The sequence below is a fragment of the Channa argus genome, chromosome 11 (genome assembly GCF_033026475.1).
Source record: "Channa argus isolate prfri chromosome 11, Channa argus male v1.0, whole genome shotgun sequence".
NCBI classification, from domain to species: Eukaryota; Metazoa; Chordata; class Actinopteri; order Anabantiformes; family Channidae; genus Channa; species Channa argus.
Window position 1 is genome coordinate 16,001,966 of NC_090207.1, and position 21,594 is coordinate 16,023,559.

The 21,594-nt window shown below is 39.5% G+C and overlaps 1 long non-coding RNA gene across 1 annotated transcript; it reads left to right on the forward strand.

Annotated features, from left to right (window-relative positions):
* Positions 1-1,508: 1,508 nt before the first annotated feature.
* Positions 1,509-20,664, forward strand: LOC137136325 (uncharacterized). Its single transcript, XR_010915578.1, has 3 exons — positions 1,509-1,775; positions 2,581-2,693; positions 17,250-20,664. It is a non-coding gene; the product is annotated as an uncharacterized lncRNA (long non-coding RNA).
* The last annotated feature ends 930 nt before the right edge of the window (positions 20,665-21,594 follow it).

Here is a 21,594-nt window from a genome sequence, read left to right on the forward strand (position 1 = left end):
AAAAACTGTATTTGTTTTTACTATATCCTCACAGTATATCAAGTTCAGTGGTGGTTTAAATTGATATTGACAATAGACTTGTACAACTGGTGTGATGTCATTGTTACACACAAAGCTTTAACACATGGGACCATTACTACATCCTCGTGATTATTTGCAATCAGTATTGCATGATTTCCATTTAGAACCCACTTCTAAATGCAAGGTTATGTTGAGAAAAGTAGCATTAACAACTCATTGTGTCAAGGGTCATTAATCCTTCACTTGTCCAGCCTAAGTCCTTAATGATGTCCACTAACTAGCACAGGAGTCTGTCAGTAATAGTCTCCTGGGAATGGGGTCATGGTGATTGGTTTGCAAACTCTGACCTCTAGTGACCACAGTGGTCTGACAGAAACTTGTACTGATGAGGTCATCAATGGGACCTTATCAAAAGCCTTGAGCAAACAGTTTAGGCCCATTGTTTGTAAGTAAGATGACCAGCTGCCTCACTGCCCAACACTATCATCATGTGATCTATGCACAAAAACTAGTTTATTTAGACCTCAAGTGGTTACTGATACTCATTTAATGGAAGCACTTGTATTTAAAATTAATATTATTATTGTTAGTAGAAATAGTAGTATTAATAGTAGTATTTATTATAATACATGCTAATTTTGTACAAAACATTTATATATTACTTTGTAGTTCTTATATAGCAGATAGCAAATTATTACTCTGGGCCTAAGCCAAACATTGCTTAGTGACACTAATTTCTTCATTAACCCCACACTCCACAACAAATTGTCCTTCTAACATTGCTTAATAACTCCCCCTCGACCCCTTGGAGGGTGCGCCGTGTCTGACCATATCCTTGTTTGACCTACATCTCCCATATGGAGAGAGAATGGATTGGGAAGAGACACTGCTGGAAGGTTAGAGGTTAAATGACCAGGACAGTTTACAAGGCTGTGGGGAGTTGAAACAGCAGACACTTGTCCAGTCTTTGTCTGGTTAATCACTACATCAAGACCATAATGAATCCCAAGTAGTAAATAATATTAATTTATGTAATAATAAAGTATAATAGATCTGTTCAATCTCTTTCAGTATCTTTCAGTAGCAGTTTTAGATTATAAACTATAGACACAATGAAAACAGATATGCATTTATACTGCTCTGCCGTCAGCATAAATATATATTCAATAAATTATTTTTTCATTAAAATTAAAAAGGAGCTACCAGTTCAAATCTTCAACACCTTAGCTTCTATACGTCTTCTCACGTGGGTTATGAATCTGATTAACAGAGAGTTTGCTTTTGTTTGGACGCTCTGTGTTTACATAAAGAGGCCCAGTGGGACCAGCCCTGGAGGTCAGGGGGTCGAACTTTGGTTGTCAGAGAGCCTTGTGACATTTCTTTCCCACGTTTCCCGGCTCCCTTTGTCCGCAGTGAGGAGCCCCCGTTAACGTTTGGCCCTGGGAGATGGTGTGGCGTGAGAGGGAGGCCTAGGGGTATTGGACTCTCAGCGGGTCCCTGAGAAACGGGCGTAACCAGGCGGGGCTGAGGCGAGCGGAGACAGCATGGGGTCATTTTCCAGCTTGCTGCTCTTCTAAAGGGCTTTGGAGCACAGTATTGGCCCCTGGAGGAGTGGTGGTGTGGAAGACGGTACAAAGGGCTTTGTCTGTGTGTGTGTATGTGTGTGTGTGTGTGAGTGTGTGTGTGTGTGAGAGAGAGCGAGAGAGAGAGAGAAAGATGTGTGACCCACTCACTACCCACCTCAGTAGGTTTGTGTAAGTATCAGAATATTTTTACACGTTCGCTACAAAAGATTTTTTAAATTTTAGTGGTGCAGGGGCAGCAGTACATGTTGTAAAAACAAACAAACAAAAAGAACAAAAAATTTACCAAGGTGTATCATAAAAAGATATAGGGTTTGTAATCATGCTAGCTATTCTTAACCAATAATATGGATTGTAATGTGCTTTCCATATAAATAATACAAATATGTTACTTGTAGGCATAAAAGTTGAAAGATGATAATAATAATAATAATAATAATAATAATCTGAAGTGATTTCAGTGGTCACTGAATATTAATCCTAATTTTGCAATGTGAGGCACAATTAGAGCACTTTAAATATTTACTTATTAAAATATGATTTATTGATATTTTTAATCACTACAGTGGGACCCATTTCACTGAAAACTGCTCATAAAGAAAACACTCTTGCATTAAGTATTCTGATTGCAATTCCTTTACAATTCTTGTGTATGTTTTAGTTACTTAGTAATTTAGTAAAGATGCATTATGTTTATGTATGTCGCAGCTCATATTGCAATGTTAACACACATATTCCATCTTCCTTGCACCTTTCCTCAAGTTGATCTGCATGTACATTTTGCCTGTTCTAGTCCTATAATGTCATTTGAAGCTGAACTATTGAATAATAAATAGACATCAGCAAAATGAATAAATAAAACTTATCATTCTGCCATAATCACCTTTTTCTCTGTTTACATGCCAGAAATATAACCCATGTTCCTACTTATAATAAGGTCAGCCTTATCTTCATGCTAGCCCGCTTGTATCTACAGGGTCTCTGACAGGTTTACAGGAGTCTGGTTGTGCAAAGGAATCAACATGTACAGTAACGTGTGACTAGGGCTCTGCTGATCTAAGAGGGAAGCTTGCTCGCAAGCTTTCAGAGGTGAGGGCGAACACACTCACACACACACACACACAATATATCATTCTCCGTGAAAAGAAAAGCTTGCGGGTTGCATGCAGAGGTATGACGTACAAATAGTTTGTTACTGTACTTACAGTTAGCGTCTGTACTTTACTTGAGTATTTATTTTATTGACATCTGTTTAGTCCGTACATTTTAACACAAATTTCTGTGTTTTTTATTCTTCGCAATTTAAAAACAATATGTCCAGCACGTTTGACTTCAACAGTCCAGCTGTTGTCTAAAGTGAGCTTTGCTCTCCTCATTAGCTAAAGCTGGCCCCTGACATGTTCGCATATAAACATTTGAAGAGTTTGCCCAGTGTGTTGGTAATGTCAGTTAACTTAATTTAACTTTTTTTCTTGAATGACTTAGTGTCTGCCTGTTGTTCCAGTGTGTGTGTGTGTGTGTATTTGGGTGCATACAGCCAGGGGCAGTTCTATGGGGGGGGTCCTTGGGGGTTGTAAAAGTCTTCCCTATCACACAGCACACTACATTTGGTTAGATTAGGTCATTTTGCTGCAGCAGTTCCTGACAATTTACCTTAAGTAATATGTTATGCTGATGATGGCTGTATTTAGTCCAAAATTTGAATAAAACAGAATAACATTTTTAAATCGAGGATGAAAATTCAGTGGGAAAAAATATATCTCAGGTTGGATGGTGTTGGTGCTTTCAGTCTAAAATTCAATCGTATTGTTAATTAATGCTCAAGTAAACCTGATCTGTGTTGATCATAATGTTTCAAGTTCTGTTGACACTGAAAAGTGTTAAAGTTAATGCTTATCATTTTTAATGTATAACTTTTTAATAATTTTTGAAGTTGGATGGCTAATAAACCTTTATTAGCTTTACATAAAAACAGCATAAAAACATCTTTACATTGTTTTGACATTATCCCTGAGTTAAATATCAATAAAATCCACACACCTTTAATTTTTTTCACTCTTTAAAGAAGGTTTATTATAATTAGTTTTACTATTCCAGTACTTGCGTTTTATGTGTTGTGTAGAGGGAAACATGCCTGTGGAGAACAACTGACAAACAATTGTGTATTTTAATGATTTTTTTTTTTGTTTTTTTTTTTGTTGTAGATTTTTTTTCTTAACAGTAATATACATAGTTACAATCTGCTTATGGTTGAATAAAAAACAAAAGACTTTGGCAAAGATGATAATTTTTAGACAGGGAAAAAATGGTGAATCATGGTTTGTTTGTTTCCAATAGACCACGCTAGCTCCTGAATGCTATATGTAGAGGTTCCAATAAATATCTATTCATGCCTTCAAAAGTTTACCTGGGCTGAACATATTACCAGTAGCACATCAGTCACAAGAACTAGCCTAATAGAATCTCTCCATTCTTCCAAATCACAGACTAAACATTGCAATCCAGTGGCTGATCGCAGCTATTTTCTTGCTTCCCTCTGTAGCAGAATTGTTTCCCTGCCCTTATGCATTGAGTTTATCAGGTGTTGAACAATGGAGTAGGGATGGTTTAGATGTTAATCAGAGAAGAATATTGTTAGGTCAATTTTTTTTACTCAACTCCAAACCAAACTTTGTTTCAATTTCATTGTGGAAAGAGGGCAATAATCCTTTAGATTAAAAAAAGAAGTCCTGGGTACTTTGGATGCACTACAACATTTTCATATATCTCTTGTTGAATAGCTGTGACTTGTGGGTGGGTGTCATTTATTTTCGAATGGATTTATTCATAGATCTGACATTTTTAACAACCTCTTTGTGCCTGCACAGTTAACAAACCAAGCTAATTTTCTACCATATTCCATAGATTTAAGGCTCTATCATGTTCCATAGGCTGTGTGAGCTGAGGACTATGCACTTCTTTCTTTCGCTCTTACATTTCCAAAGCCTGAACCTGAACTTGGGAGTGTAGGTATACCTTTATATGCATGCTCCTCCTTTGATGACAGGGTAAATATTCATACAGACTGCCAAGGTGCCCCCATCATTACCCATGTGCTGTGTGTTTGCCCACCAGTTAAATTCTTAGGGGGATTGTTTGGCGAGATGAATGGGGCCAAAGTGCTGAAGGACATATTGGAGTTCAGCAAACAAAACCTCCCCTGATTGGCTCAGCAACAGCTTGGTCCAGTGGGCAAAGTTAGCAGCACGAAGGTGAGAGGGAGAAGAAAGAGCCATTGTAGGGTTTTGCCTGTCAATTAAGGCTGCTGTGAATAACTGGGAGGTGGAGAGTGCCTGGTTGTGCTTGCCATCTCTCTGGTCCTGTTGGATCTGTGGAGATAGCCAAGGTGCTGTTAACCTCAAATAGGAAAAACCCTGTCAATATTCATCTATTTAATAACCCTGAATGTGCTGCTCACAGTGCCTTTTGAAGACTGTGGGGTCTGCATTTCCCTTTGATGTACTTTCATTGTCAGACTCGCTATCTGAAATCTTCGAAGACGGAATTGGTGACATTTTCTCTTTTTTCATTCATTCAATCCAACCTCAAAGGTTTCCAGCAGTATTTCTCTAGTCCAAGATACTTTGTTGTATGGAGGGGGGGTATTCAAGTTGGCTGTAGTTCCCCACTAGGATTTCTTTCACTGCGTAATGGAACACCAGGAGATGTTACTGACAAAATATATATTTTTATATGTGCCTTGCCTGAAGCACAGTCCTCAATGTGTAGATTGCTCCAGTTTAGTTCCATTTCTAAAGTCAGAAACACAAAGATGTGCTGAAGAACATTTGATGATACGAACAGACTCCCTCTCAACACACATACACACACACACAAACAAAACTTGATATTGATTGTTGTTTTCAGTGCTTGTCTTAACACTGTGACTGAATGTGTATACTTTCCTCACAAAATCTTCACTACCCAGTGACCTGTTATGATTAAAGCATGAAATCTCATCACATTCCACTGTGCCAAACACAATTTGTAAAAGAGAGACTCCAACCATAGGAAAGAAGCCACACTTTTTTTGATTGCAGTTAAATACAACAGTGTTCAATTTCTAGGAATTTAATTGTGAAAATAAAAAAATGTGGAAAGATTGATTTGTTATTTGGCCCCCAAAATGATGGAGCTAGTAAGAAGATCCCCTACTTCCCTTAATGTGCTAATTTTTATTTATTTATTTTTTGTCCTTTCGGCTTATCCCATGAGTTCAGGGTCGCAGCAGCAGATCATTGTCCGCATGCTGATTTGGCACAGTTTTTACGCCGGATGCCCTTCCTGACCCCAATTTCTACTGGGCTTGGACTGGCACTGCACAGCTGGGGAGGGGAATGGGCTGTTAGGGGTTCAGTGTCTTGCCCAGAGACACTTTGACCAGCTATCGAACCACTGACCCTGTTGTCTGTAGACAACTGCCTTTACCAACTGAGCTACAGCCGCCTTTAATGTGCTAAATAATTATGTTAATTTAGTTAGATAGGATAGTAGCTGTCAGGACATGGCTAGTAGATAAACACTTAAAATTCAATAAAAATTAAAAAAAATTTCCTTTCATTATTAACACTAGCAGTGGAAAGAAGGCTATATTGCCAATAAAGGTTAGGTTGTCAGTGTTGTATAATACTGGCTTTTATTTGCATTACATTTTTTGTCTTCCATTTTATAAAAGATGGCCCAGCTCATAGTTAAACTTTAATTTCTTAATGTTTAAATGAATGCAGCATTCCCATTCATACTATGATGATACTTATACATTTACAATCAGGATTTGGTACTTCAATTGATTGTTTTTACAAAGTTTTTGTGGCTATTACTATTGATACTGGAGAAAATATATTTACAGGTTCACTTGAGATTCTGACCAAAGTTTGTTTCAGACATGAACTCTAGAGAATGTCTGGAGGATCAGGTTCTGACCTGACATGATGCAAAAACAAAGCTGCGGAAGTGATAGTGTTTTGCTTTGTAATCTGGTCAAATACCACAGAATCTTGTTCTGTTCCTTGTTTGACAATTTCAAGATCTGCCCTTACCGACAGAAGTTCACGAATTTTGTTGTCCCTCCAGTTGAACATTGTTGTTGTGTTTGTATGAATGAATGAGTTCTTCACCTGCGTAAATGGACGTCATCAACATGCCGACTCAGTAATGATGAATTCTTACCTCCTCTATTCACAAATGAGCTCAGTTGGAGATAATCCGGACTTTCCACTAGGGCTGGTTGGGTAAAATCCGAATAATGTCAGGGCCAACAGACTTGGGTATTTGCATTCACACATTCAACTGAAGTCCAGTATCAACTCCTTAGTCTTTCTGACGTTCAGGAGGAGGTTTTTCCTCTGGTACCAGATCTCCAGGTTTCTAATCTCATCTCTCAAGTAGGCCTTCTCATTGTTGTCATTTATTTAGTCCACCACAACAGTGTCGTCAGCAAACTTGATGATAGTGGTGGAGTTGGTGGTGGCCATGCAGACATATGTGTACAGTGAGTACAGCAGTGGACTCAACACTGGAGCCCCCCAGGACACAACCTGGGGGGCTCCAGTGTTGAGGGTAAGGGAGGCTGAGACAGTTAGGAAGTTGGAAATTCACTGACAAAGAGATGGGCTAAGTCCAAGGGGCTCCAGCTTGGTTGTGAGTGTGAAGAGAATTATAGAATTAAATGCTGATGAAGGGGGTGAGAGATGGCATCATCAGTCGAACGATAACCAAACTGAATGGGTCCAGTATGTCAGGTAGTGAGGAGATGATGGGTGAGTCAAAGTTCAAAGCACTTTATTACTACTGAGGTCAGGCCTACAGGGCAGTATTCAGGGGAGTATCATTAAGGGAAGGAGGATAGGGTTTCCTAGGGATAGGAACAATAATGGACTCACCTGGACTTTAAAACATGTGGGAGTAATTATTTGGGATAAAGAGGAGGTTGAATATTACTGTGAACACAGATGCTAGCTGGTTAGCATGGGCTCTTAGGACTCACACTGGAATTCCATCTGGTCCTGGTGCTTTCCCGGTATTCTCTCTGTTGGGTCTCTGGAGGCACTGCCTGAAAAACAGGCACAATTCATCATGGAAAGCACTAGGGTATGGGAACACCTCTGAAAACCATTGTTAGTAAACACAGTTTGCCTCTGCATCCCAGTTGGAAGTTTACCATCTGAGATCCAAGCCATCGTCACTGAGCTGGACTGAGGTGAAGTAGAAAACTGTCCTGTGGTCTGGTGAGTTGAGTTTTGAAATTCTTTTTAGGAATCATTTTTGCCTTTTCTACCCAGCTCACAGTTTAAATGCCAGCATCTGAGATGGTGTGAGGGTGCAAAAAAACTTACCACACAGGTAACCAGCACATTTGTTGCCACCATTAATGCTGTGTACAGGTTTTTGAAGAACATTTGCTGCCGTCCGGATTGACATCTTTTTCAAGGAAGGTAAAGCACTGAGCTTCCCAAATAAAATGATAACAAAACGAAAGAAATGCATACCGATCTCTAATTGTCTGGGGTTATTGCCACTAATCCCACCAAAGGTTTTTCATTTGAACAGGGGTTATATACATTGAACATCTTGTCATACTGGATCAGACAGATTTGTCAGAGTAGAAGAAAAGAAAAGAAAAGAAAAACCTGTTTTTCTTAAATGAGGGCTTCGACCTTTCAGCCAGAGCTGTATATGACACCAGTATGAGCAGAACATAAAAGCAAAATGAATCTTTGTGAGCTCAGTTAAAATGTAGCAAATATGTCGGTTTCAGTCGAACCATAATTTACACAATTTTAGATGTACAATAATGTTGAAGTCGAATGCTTCTGACTAGTAAAGGCTTGGTAACCCATTTGAGTTCTGGTGATTGTATATGTTTCCCTTTAGGCTTTAAATTTGTCTTCACTTTAACATTTACTTCAAAGGAAGGTAGTTATACAGTTTTATTTTTTAGCACCACCTCCTTGAGCCTTCACTTCAAAATATCCAATGAACACACAAAACATGTTTATTAGGAGGCTTATTAGCCTGAAACTCAAAGCCGAGCCCTGAGCCAAGGCAGTGATGATATGACATCTATGTAGATACAAGTGCAAGCAGAGTCCCTGTGAAATAAATAGCGTGGACTTTCCTCACTATGAAATATCTTTCAAGGTCTGTCTGGAGGAGGACATAACTATCGAGCCCACACTCCCGAGCGCACAGCTGTAATGTCTAACAACTTCCTCCATTTCTCCTTCTCATATTCAGCTAATTTGAGTCTTACCGTCTCTCTGTGGCGCTGTGTGCTCTATACATCTTCACCCATCATTCCCTCACATTTTCACTCTGTGCACTCTCACTCTGGAGGACCTATACACTAGGCAGATAAGAGGAAATGAAGTCTCGCCGGCACAATTTGAAGCGCTGCTTTGAAGCTGAATGTGAAATAGCAGCTCCGTTCCTCTCTGCTCCTCTCTCTGCTGGTGAAATAAGGGCCCTCTCGTTAAAAGCACTTTACCTGTGCTCCCTTCATGGATCACTGCTCTCATTAACCAGATTTGGGGTTACATTCAAATCACAATTACTGCAAGCACTAACTATTAATGGGCTCAAGGGTTGAAAGAGTAAGAGAAATGTTTCTGACATTTTTTTTTATATATCTCTTTGAGCTGAGATGAGAACACATCAAAAGGTGTAAGGTGAAACATAAACTAACCCAGACCTGAATAGGGATTTATTTCAAAGATGTGTAATATTTAACTGTACCTGAAATCACAGCCAAAAACTTAAACTTCATGTTAGATTTTAATCTTATGGTCTGCTGAGAACAGTTGCCTATATAATGATTATATGTTTTAAATGGAACTGCATTTCTCTTTAGACTAAACTACTAACTGGAGCACATTCTTGCCCTTATTTGACCTGTCAGTACTTACCAAGTTTTTACGTACTTGCGACACACATTACACATTACTGTGTGTGTATGTGCAATTGGCTGTTTATCTGGGGAGTGTTGAGAACTGTTGAGAACACCCCCTGGGTCCTACTGCACAGTGCAAAGAAGAGAGCAGGCAAAATACTTTCATCTGCTCACCACAGAGAACCTGCTGTGCATTTATGGTGTGCGTGTGTGTGTGTGTAGGTGTGTGTGTGTGTGTGTGTGTGTGTGTGTGTGTGTGTGTGTGTGTGTGTGTGTGTGTGTGTGTGTGTGTGTGTGTGCGTGTGTGTGTTTGGGAGAGAGAAATTGAGAGACGACTTATTTGCATGTGTGTTTGTGTCTGTGGTGTTGATCGGTGGAGTAAAAGACTTAGATATGCCACCTATTGTATTACAGATAGTATACTATTCCTAATTTGAAACTTAGTCTTGAATGATTGTTTGCACTCTGAATCAACGGTTCCCCAGATCAAGATAAACCTCTAGAAAACTCCAGAGTTCATTGCTTTTTTTTGTTTGTTTTCTTAAGATACTCACCTGCTGACTGCCTCAGGAAAAGAGAGAGGTATAAAGTTTTCCATTAGTGACCAAAAGAAGCCAGAAATATTAGATATTTCTTTGTAATGCATCTTAGTATTTGAGAAAATACAATAAGCACACAATCTTTTATTTTGTTTCTATGCATGTAGTTGCACCTCAGAGCCACTATGCTGCATGTGTTTGTGTATGCACTTTTACTGTATGTGTGAGGACCTCTCCCGGTGACTGCCTAGGGCAATAGCACAGGATGTAATCCCATGTATGCCTCCAGTCTCTTAGCTGCCTGCATTGATGTGGAGGAACGTTTTAGCCCCTGCAGTGTGCCGTAGGGCACAAGTGCTCACCCTACTATACAGACACACAGTTTCCTCCTTGCTCTCACCATTTGTGTGCGACCCTTTCTACACTTTGTATCTGCGTGGCACAGTTCAATTTGCAGCAATGAGAGATGGCTTAAGGAGGAAGAAATTGACTTTTGACAGCCATTATATTAAAGTATGCACACTTTCACAAATTTGTATCAGTGTCTGGAGGTGAAGAGCACACTCCTGCATGAAAGTCAAATCATCTACTTAATGTATGGCCTCATCTTGATTGGCACTTCTTAGCAAAAGTTAAAAAACACAGTAAGTGAAACATGCTTAAAATGAAGTACGATGTCGTGTTTTGATTGAAAACGTGAAGAGTGCAGACACATATGATGCCAAAGCAATCAAATTTGATGGTAAATGAATTAGAGAGAACTGTCTGACATGAATAGCTTTATTCAGTAGCCGCATGTGTCAGTTAAAATAAACACTGAGGGAAATTATCTAAGCTCTTGCTGTGTTTACATAAAGTCTGAAGCAAATTTTCTTGTAAATTATGTGACAGTATTAACAAGAATTTTATGTGAAAATGTACCTTTTACTTTGGCCTACATCACATCACCTCATCGTCCCTTCCTGACACCTAGGTTTGCCCTAGATGCATTCAGCTGTTGTTTATTCTCATGTCACCTCTTAAAAACAAACTTAAGCCCTTCATTATGGAAGCATATGACACTACTCTTCTGAGAAACTCAGCACTCTCCTTGATTTCTTACCATTTCTGAAAATGTTGGAATGAAATCAAATTACACAGTCGGGCTGTTAAAACCATAGTCTGCTGTATTGTGGTCAATACCCAGAAACATGTTAAAACAAGTGGTTCCTAGTTTTTGAAGCTGAAATATTTAAATTTGTACTGCTGGGGTTAAATATAGCTACAGTTTTTATTCAGCTGGATTGATTGTACGGCAAAAACGCCTTTACACTTTCATGATCAAAATTTACTGTCAAGGTGTAGCTGATCCAATGAAATAATCAGATGGGGGAATTGCATTCACTTGATAGTGTCATATGTGCTTTTACATTTCACTGTGAAATCTGTCATAGCCTATTTCCTTTCTGTCTGTGTCCTTATCCTCTCAACTGGTTTATTATTACCACAGCCTGACCTCCTGTGGTGTTTATCAGGAGTTCTGATGAGGTTGTTGAGGGAGCACGAGGAATGACAGGTGGTCTTGATGATAACTATCTATCCACCCCTTTCCATCTCAACAGGCTGCAAGTCTGAACCACTGATCTCACCTCTGATGTCCACAGTTGCAACAGAACCCAGCAGAAAGGTAGATCAATAGGTGTCATGATCAATAGGTCAGAATGCAGAATCAGTGAAAGGTCAGCGCCAATCAATTCCCACATTATTGCACCTCAACCTCTATGCTGTTGCGTGTTGGCCATTACCTATGAAACCCTGCTGGATGTCAACACCCCTGCCTGCTTTTAGTAACATCAACTATTCCTAATTATTAGTTCTGTTCTGGCAGTAGGGACAGACAATGACATTTTCTTCATCTGTGTGTCATGCGTTATGTTACAATATCTGCTTGGCCCTCACACCCCTGACCTGTCTCTGTGAGACAGTTCCTCGTTAGGAGAAAGTCAGCTCGCCCCCTGCTGCATGTAGCCACTGTCATACAACCATCATTAGTGAGTGACAGTGCTGTCTTAGGCTGCCACACTGCAAGTTTCTCAGACCAGCATTCCTGAGCTCCAGGAGGCTATCCTGGAGCTGTATGGGGTCCAGAACACGAATCTTACACCACTCAACTTAGAGCAATCTTGAATCCACCATAGAGCTTAGCAAGACATCCACCTTAGCTCTCAGCTTTGTGGGGGAAGCAGAAAGTATCACCCAGTTGAACCAAATCTGATTTTCACCTCTGTCTAGACTGGTGTGAAGTTATGATGGAGTTTTGACTGGCTTGAGAAGTGCAGTGTCATGGGAGTCACAAAATGGATGTCAGGAGTCAGCTGAGGTAAGGTACTGAGTCTCGTGGAATGCTGCCACGCTATATATTTAAGACACGGACAAAAGAGCGGCAACCAGAACCTTGCACCGTTCGTACATAGTAGTATTCTTGCTCAACTGCGAGTAAGTATGAAAATTAAATTAAAGGGATCTGTAATACAAATTGAACAAATTGAAAACCAGACACTGACATAAATGTTCAGTGCTAGAAAAAAACAGCCTATTCCATGGCCAAGCAACTACAGAGCTTCCTTTTGACCCCCTAAACCCGTTTTGTCCAGCATGTCTTCCCTGAAATGGCATTAGCATAAATCTCCAGCCCATAGAGGTAATGATGCCATGAAATTATGGCTGCCTCAGCAGACCTTATTTCCCTCTCTGCTCACCCTCCCTCTGGGTCCAAGGCCTCAGCCTACGACTAAAACCGTCGCCTATGCCTTCTTTCTCTCCTTCCTCTCCTCTCTTTGCCTCCTAGTTCCCTTCAAAGGGAATGTGTAACTGAATTTGCAATTGAGTGCCTCTCTTCCAAGGACCACAGATAATGAGACGTTTTGCCTTGAGTTCTAGGCTGGGTGGAGGGAGACCCTGATGAGTGAGGCTTGGAGATGATAGCCACCCTGTACATCAGGTGTAAGGCTGTCCAGTTCTCTCACGGCTAAGAAGAAAGGTGGATTCTATAGGAGTGAGAAATATGTCTTTATGGAATGAGTACCCTTCTTTGGGTCATCTGGGGCGGCCATTGTGAATCCAAGAGGCAGCCTGAAATAGTACTCCTGTGTGATCTGCATCTATGTGTAAAGAGAAGCTATATTGGAAAAAAAATGCCCATAAGGATCTTCTGTAGAGAGATAGGAGGTGACAATTAGATTGAGATGGAAGAAAGTACACTGGAGTGGGTCAAAGTGAGTTGAGGGAGCAAGGAGTGTGGAGAGATGGAGAGGAGAGTCAAAGAGAGGGGGTCGAGCCTATAGAAACAGGTATGCTTGACAGTTTACAGACCGGGGATCATCCAAGAGACGCTGCATGGGTGCAATGATGAAAGGAATCGAGAGCTTTGCGTCCTAGGGGTCCTCTCTTTAATCAGGGGCCCTGAGGAGAAACCCTTGCAGCCTATGGACCGCTGGCCACTGCTAGCTACTGTCATGCTAATGAAAGAGGCTCAGGGTGTGAATGGAGAGGCTAGCTTGTTACCAGCGTGCTAATTAATGCATGTGGTAGGGGTGTGTGTGAGGGTTTTATGCATTTTAATGAGGTGTCTGTGTACATTTGAGAGTGTGTATGCATGTCAAGATGACAGGGATTTGAAGGATGGAGTAAGAGGGGTGTGCGACCAGGTTGAAAAATAGGGACTCAAGAGTGCACACAATAACAGATGCATCTAGGAATAGTGTAGAAATAATTTGCCAGCAATGTCCTGAGATTAGGACGCAGTCTTAGCGGTGCTAAATTTTTTTTAATCACCAAAGTATATAAAACAGTGTACCATGGCTACTGTAGAATCTGCACTTGCTATAAGCTCCAAAAGCATACAGATGACATATTTCAACATTCATTTAAACTGGCCAACAACAGTGATGAATTTGCTTTATTATTACTGGTATTAATGCATAAAATCTAAGCTGCAACCTTCAACATATCCATCACTGTGCACTGGAAACAATCCTGGCTCATTTACTTTCTCAGGACTAGCTACATCACATTTACTACTCTCATGTCACATTTCAGACTACCTGACAAAAAATTATTGTTGGAAATCTGTTAAGGGCCTCACCCCAGACAACCCTTTCTGTCTACACCACGTTCCCACGGACGAATGGATGGGGGACTTGTGGACGGCCACAGGCGCAGCATATGGCCCTAGGCCGCAGCTTTGTCTGAGCTGTTTGCATTGTTGCACGTGTCACTCAGAGAAGACATAGGGGCGTGTGTCAGTGCAAAGGGAGAGCCATCAAAGTCCATGACCTTTTAATTTGCTGGTGGCCTCTCCCACAGGCCTCTGTGTCGGCCGTACATGGCCCCATTCTGTGATTTGGGACTCTATCTATCTCATCTGTATTGACAAGGGATATGTTTGCTAGATTTACTTTGACTGATCCAACCCAGGAGGAACATCCATAAGTAGATTTTTGGCATAAAATGCTTTCTTAATAAACATATGAAAATATTATTTTCACAATGGGGATTTGAGACAAATTAAGATATAAGCTATTACTAATTACTATGTCAGAAATGTGAAACTGTCATCTCTGAAAATTTGAAATTATTTTTAGCGCATCAACATGAGTATCTCAGAGGATGTGACCCAGTAAAAATGCGGTAAACTAATGAAAAATGCTCTACTTTTCTGTCAGGCAGCTTATATACAATATTAAACAGCGTGTTTGTACAGGCTGTGCAGTTTAAGGTCTCATCCGTGACACAAATCTAATCACAAAGTCAATAATTAAGGTTTGATTGAATAGTTGAGTAATATTTACAGGAGGTGCATATAAAACTGTTCTTTCTTTTCATTTTTAAATACAAACGCCAAGTTACTGGTGGCATCATCCTGTATGCAGTTTTGTTTTTTCCATTTTTCGAGGGACCATTTTCAAGGCAGCTCTGTGTGAAGCACAGTGTGTTCAATAACAGAACACACTGTAGGACACTGTCTTGCTTCATGAGTGCTAGACACAGTGGAGGTCCTATATTTTGTTCCACCAGTGCAGCCTCTCATATCCCACCCTACCCCCAACCTTGTCCACCCTGTAAAGTGCCATTATAAAAATGTCAAGAGGTCCCTCACTCTCGTCCTGCTCGTCAAAATCATGTGCCATTATGCAAATCACTGTGTGAACACACACTCTCAAAGATTTACATACTCAATGGGCTATAGGCAATGCTAAATTCAGACAGTAACAGAATTAATCTTAGAGATCCATATTGTGTATGTACATTTATGAAAATGAAGGAATATTTCACACCTGCCCCTCAATAATAAACACAATTACCGCATTAACATGTGTCATTTTTATAAACATAATTGTTTTGTTTTTCTTGTGAAAAAAATGATTACCGCAGTAGGTTTCTTCTACTTAAAAAGAAGCATTTGTTCATTGTTAATTTGTCTATATACTTAAAACATTTTTGGCCAGAAAATATAATTTTAACAATCCCCATATTAATCACTTTTTAAATCAGGGTTTGATGAAAAAAAGAGTATGATTAAATCCAAATCAGTTTGGTCTCCAGTCCTATTGAAGTCAATCAGACACATGCTGGGATTCTGAATATATTCTTCAAGTGAAGAGGATTTTTATCCATTGATACTTTTTATTGAACAGATAATACTAAATGGTCCAGTGCCAGCAACCCCTTAAACTGGGTTTAAAGTGAATTTCTCAGTTACTATTAGATAGAAGTGCATATGTGATTTTATCCTTTCATATTTCCTAACTGTTCCTTTTTTTACTGGCCTTAAATGTCTGTTTGAATTGCAATATATGGAGTGGTTTTGCAGGTCGACAGAAATGGAAATAGTGTGCATGAGAAAAGAGGGAAAGAAGGACATAACAGGCAGAAATATCATGTCATTTTGGTGGAAAGCATAAATGTACCTGAAGAAGAGGTCAGCCATATATTGTATCCATTTGGAGAGAGGATCATTAAAGCCATTTACAATGACTTAAATAATGACAGAGGTCCCCCTATCGAGAGAAATAGCTATGTGTATCCTTCTGCTGCACATGTCTTATACAGGATGTTATATTACGTAAAATCAAGGCCAGATAACTTCCCCGCTCTATGACACATCAGGGTATCCATTAGCTGCAGAAAGCACACGGGAGAGAGAGAGAAAAAAGACAGAGAGAGGAACAGAGATGGGGCCTTCTATTTTGACAGTCCTGAACCAGAATATTGCTCCATTGTTTGTTTCTCAGAGCAGAGGAGTCATGGATGTGGTTTGACTGACAGTGAGTCCAATGTACGCTGACATGTGGAGCTGCTTCACATTTCCTCTAATTGCTCTGCATTGCCCAAGCTTGGCACATATGTAGAGCCTGGTAAAAGGCACCTCTTTTTAGGTCAAAACAGAGGGTGCTGTGATTTGGCATACAAAGAGAAAAGGAGGCATGGGGAAAGAAAAAGTGTAAGAGCAGGAGGAGAGGAGCTTGAAGGACTATTCCTAATAAACTACGCTGAAGGACAGAGAGGTGATGGCCTTGTTTGTACAACTCTGTGGCATAATAATGTGCTGCATTAAATCTCTGGCCAGTTAAAGCACAGATATAGTGCCAGTACACTCGATACAGTGTATGACATCAGGTGTATTCTACCAATCAGGTCTCAATGATGCAGGCTATATGGATTGTGGAAATAACCAAAGACAAAAAAGAAGATGTAAGTGGTACAATACAGTTGCAGACATGGTGTCAGTTTTGATTCATGGTGTGCTGAGAGGGACTGAGATTGGAGGAAATCCTTGCAAGGGAGGGAAAAAAGCTTCTATCCTTGCTGATGCTATTTTAATTAAATAGTTGCTAGGTTACATCGTGCAGAACGACAGGGGTGGGTGGTGTGGCACAGGCGCCCGGGTGAGGAATAGTGTGTCTGTGTGTGTGTGTGTGTATGTGTATGTGTGTGTGTGTGTGTGTGTTAGGGGACATGTCACTGAACAATGAAAGCACATCCCTTTTTCCACACCCAATCTATAATAAGGATTTCAAATGTGAGACATATTGACATGAAATACAGTGAGAGAGATTTTACGCTCTCTAAACTCTCTCCAGCTCGCTCCTTTTCCCTTGCTCTCTCCACATATTCGTCTTTTTCATTTTTCTTTCACAGATCAGAAGACGGGGGGAAGCCCTCTTTCATCTCTGTGACAGTGCTTTTCACCTCCACTGATGACTTACCGAGGACTAGTGCTCCCATTGCACCCTAGGATGCCAGACATTGGAGAATGCCATCGGCCCGTGTGCCCTGGCAACCACTCCTCTTTCAGATATCCCTCTCTCCAACATAGACACAGACACACACACACATGCACAAAGTCCTGTGTCCTTTAGCTCTCCACTCTCAGCCTGTGTCCAGGACTCTGACCACACAGGAACCCAAACAGGGCACTGATGGATGTCACTGGAAACAGGAGAGTCTCTTGATGTTTGAAATAAATTTGACAGACCCTGTTTGATAAGCCAAAGCCAAATCTTTCTCATTGACTTCAAGCTGAAGAGTGTGTTTTTGTGTATGGGTTAGCCCTTTTTTCTTTATTTTCTCCAACCCTCCCCCATCTTTACCTTGGCTCTTCTTTCTTCTTCCACTTTTTTGCCAGCAGAGATAATGCCATAATTTACAGCTTTGCATGGTAGGAGATGAATGATAGTTTCTTTTCTTGCTTAATATGCATTTGTCACTGCAGGTAATAGTCTTTTTGTAGGAAGAATAAATGAAATACCTTCAAAAGGAATTGAGCATTTTTATGTTATATTCACTAATGTGATAAAGGTGATATATAATACTCAGTCTTTCATTAGAAACAAAATTGATAACAAAGAAAGTATGCTTTTCTCTAACTGTTCCCTTTTCTTATTCTTCAGTGAAATATTGCCAGGTTTTTTTCTTTTACAATAGGTATGTCTCCTGAGTATATATAGAGCTTCACACACACACACACACACACACACACACACACACACACACACACACACACACACACACACACACACCCACACACACAGACACGAACTCACACACAAACAGTTTTGCATTTTGCAACATCTTTTGACAAAACATTCACTCTTGATGCATATGGCATAAATATGTATGCCATGTCTCAGGCACAAACAGCTATCTCTCTTTTTGCGTGTACACAGTGTAGTAGAAGAGACTGGAGCTACAGTATGTGTCTTCTGCTCTAAGAGAATCTGGGGGCCTGTGTCCAGGGATCAATTTCCCTTGAGACTCCTCTAAAAGACCTGTGACCAGTGGGTCACACAGAGGGGTCAGAGGTCATTTTAAGCAACAGGGTGTCAATATGTGACCTTCTCACACACAAACAGGATCAAATGGATATGAGCTGTCTGAAAAAGGTCATGTTTAGAATTTTGATGACAAATGTTATGGAAATTACATTACTCATGTTTATTTAATCTTTGACATAATGATGGTCATTTCTGTCATTACTGACAAATCCAACAACACATTAAAAAAGCCCTGATAAAATTTGTTTTTAGGGAATACAGGAAACCAAAATTTACAACCCTGTAATTTTGCCAATCAAGTTTGGTAGTATACAGACTAAAGATATACTGTTCTGTGATTGTGCATGGTTAAAAATATTTTCAAATTCCCATCTTAATTTCCTAAAAATCGATCTATAAGGAAAGTATATACAATCATGCAGAATCCATTTATCACATAAATTAATTATTTTATCAAGACTAATGTTCAGAATTTGCTGTCTTCATTGAATTTGCTTTTACATTTCCTCTAAACAATGCAGAGTTACATTGTTCTGATTAGGATCATAGCCTGGCTTTACAGCAATGTGTGAGAAGACCTGGGGGTTGAAGTACTCTCTGAATGCAATGTGCGTCATTTACCTAATAAAACACAGAACAGAAAATTAAGTCTGTAGGACATGAGGCACGCAGATCAACAGGATTCCTAAAGCAAAAATGGTGCAGGTTTCAGCTGTCTGTGTATGCGTGTTCATACAAGTGCATTTGCTACAGTGTAAACTGCAAAGAAAGCAATTACAGAAAAATGTTTGTTACTGTATCTATTCTTTCTTTGGAACAGAAAGGAGGAAAACCCTGAGAAGAAAATGCAGCACGTTTGTCCTAGTTTGAGCACCATATTTGCCAAAGTGCATCAAAGTGTCAGCAATTGAAACATGAAAAATGGATGAAGACAGTGGTGCTCTTCTCACAATTTTCCTAATAAACTGTCAATCAACCTACTGCATGAATGACACTAATATCACATGATGCAGCATTCCATATCAAAGATCTCATCGATGCTCATTCCTCTTTTGGCTCAATCTTAGGCCTGTCCTCCCCTCTTATTATCACCATCATCATTCGGACATAAAAGGAGAGAAACAAGTGTTGCACCATTGCCAAGGAGAAACCTTGATCTTGGAGAATTTGCATTCACCACCTAGTTCCATTGGATGTATGAAGGCGTTACCAAGGTGCTCTCTGATTGGAAGACACTGAAAAGCTGGCATTCTGCTAATGCTCAAAGCAAGCCAGTTCCCCCCCTCCCCCTCCATACACTGTCACACTCAGTTGGTGGCACTAGGGGGCAGTCCACTCTGTTGGTTCTTATTGTTGAAAGCCATTTACAGTATGATTTTCATCAAGAGAAATGGGACACACGCATACATATATAATTTATTTAATCAATTATGTGGTTTCTGTAAGCCTGATGCCTTTTACCAACAAAATATAAGAAAGAAATTAAGCCGTACACAGATTGCCAATTCATTTAGAATGAATCTGTGGAACAGTTCAGCAAGGTTTTAGTAAATCAAAGATTAAATATACAATACACAGAATATAAAAAACAATTGTCTTGGTGGTGATGCTTGAGAGAATGAAGAGCTGCACCGTCACCCCAGTTTAATTTTCAATATTATAGAAATGACAATATGTATTAGAAATAATAATACTTAATTTATTATATGTTACATTAAAAAAGAGCTTCAAAGAGCACCAGTTAATTTAGGAACTAAACATGTGGCTACACCATGCACACACATACACAATCAAGCGTGCTTAGTGCTGTGTCTGTGCTATAGTGTCTATCAAGAGGCTGCTAATTAAAGGGCCTAAAACAATGAAGCATGGAAACCCCAAAGGAACAATGTTCATCTGGAGATAAATTCATGTAAGAGCAGCAGTGATTACCACAAAGGCAGTCAGCCATTTCATATTTCTAGCACGAGGCAGTGGAGCTCAAATTTTAACCATGACGAGATTTACATTTTCCTTGCATGGTGAAATGCCTATCTCTTTTTTCCCCCTCCTCACTGATTTTTCGTTATCTGTTTTGCACTCGTGCATATTTAACTCAATTAAGTTGAAACGCACAGATAACTTTATCAATACAGGACATTTTTCAAAATAGGGGTATGTGAATGACGAACAATAAAAATTTGTACGTATGTCGTGGGATAACCTGAACAAATATAAAAATACAAATGATTTTTCACAATGCGTTTTAATGTGACCCCTTCGGTGCATTATGTTATGATCCTGACACCACATTCATATAGGTGAGACAGTGTAATTTAAACAAAGTCTCCTAAAATCTTACATAATTTGTCTTATTTCTTTATTGGTCATCAGTAAATGTAATGATTGTGTTTTAATGCAATTTAATTGTGTCTTGATTTCTCTGAGTGTTATCTGAAGAAAGCTTGAATACACTGTGGAATGTTACTGCATTTACCACAGTATACATAATTTTTTTGTCTATTAAATAAGAATTCTGTCAATACATGCTCGTTTTGGTTTTGCTTTATAAAATTCAAACAATTTAGCATTTTGGAGACATGCATGAACTATTAAAGCTTTAAACTATTATATAATTTTTTCAGTTCAGTTTTTCAAAAAGCCTGCTTGCTTGCTGCATGTAAAGACGCCTTAAATATTTTGTGCTACCTTTTTGTTGGTTGTCATGGTAACAAAAATATGATAATTCTGTGTATTAATGCCTGATGCTGAACTTAGTCAACCAATCTGTAATAAGTAGTCGATTCTGTTTTTCTCGTCCTTGGTATTGTTTAGAGGTATCCTTGTAAAAAAAAAAAAAAAAAAAAAAAATATATATATATATATATATATATATATATATATATATATATATATATATATATATATATATATATAAAAGAAAACAGGTCAGAAGAGTTCAAGCAATGTAAAGAGTTCTCTTTACAAGGTCAGGTCAGCAATGAAGTATGGCTACTGCTTCTCACAATTGACATGAGGGTGGGATTACCATTGTGTGTCAGACAGAGAGTTCAATATTATAGCCTCACTGCTCCAGAAGCTTCTCAGTTCTTCTGGTTGTGTTGTGGACAGAGAGGTGGGAGGGTCTCAGCTCCCCTTCCTAAAGTGGAGCTCCAAGACGTTCTGTAGAGAAGGGACATCCGTGAATAGGCCCCACTCAAGAGGAATAA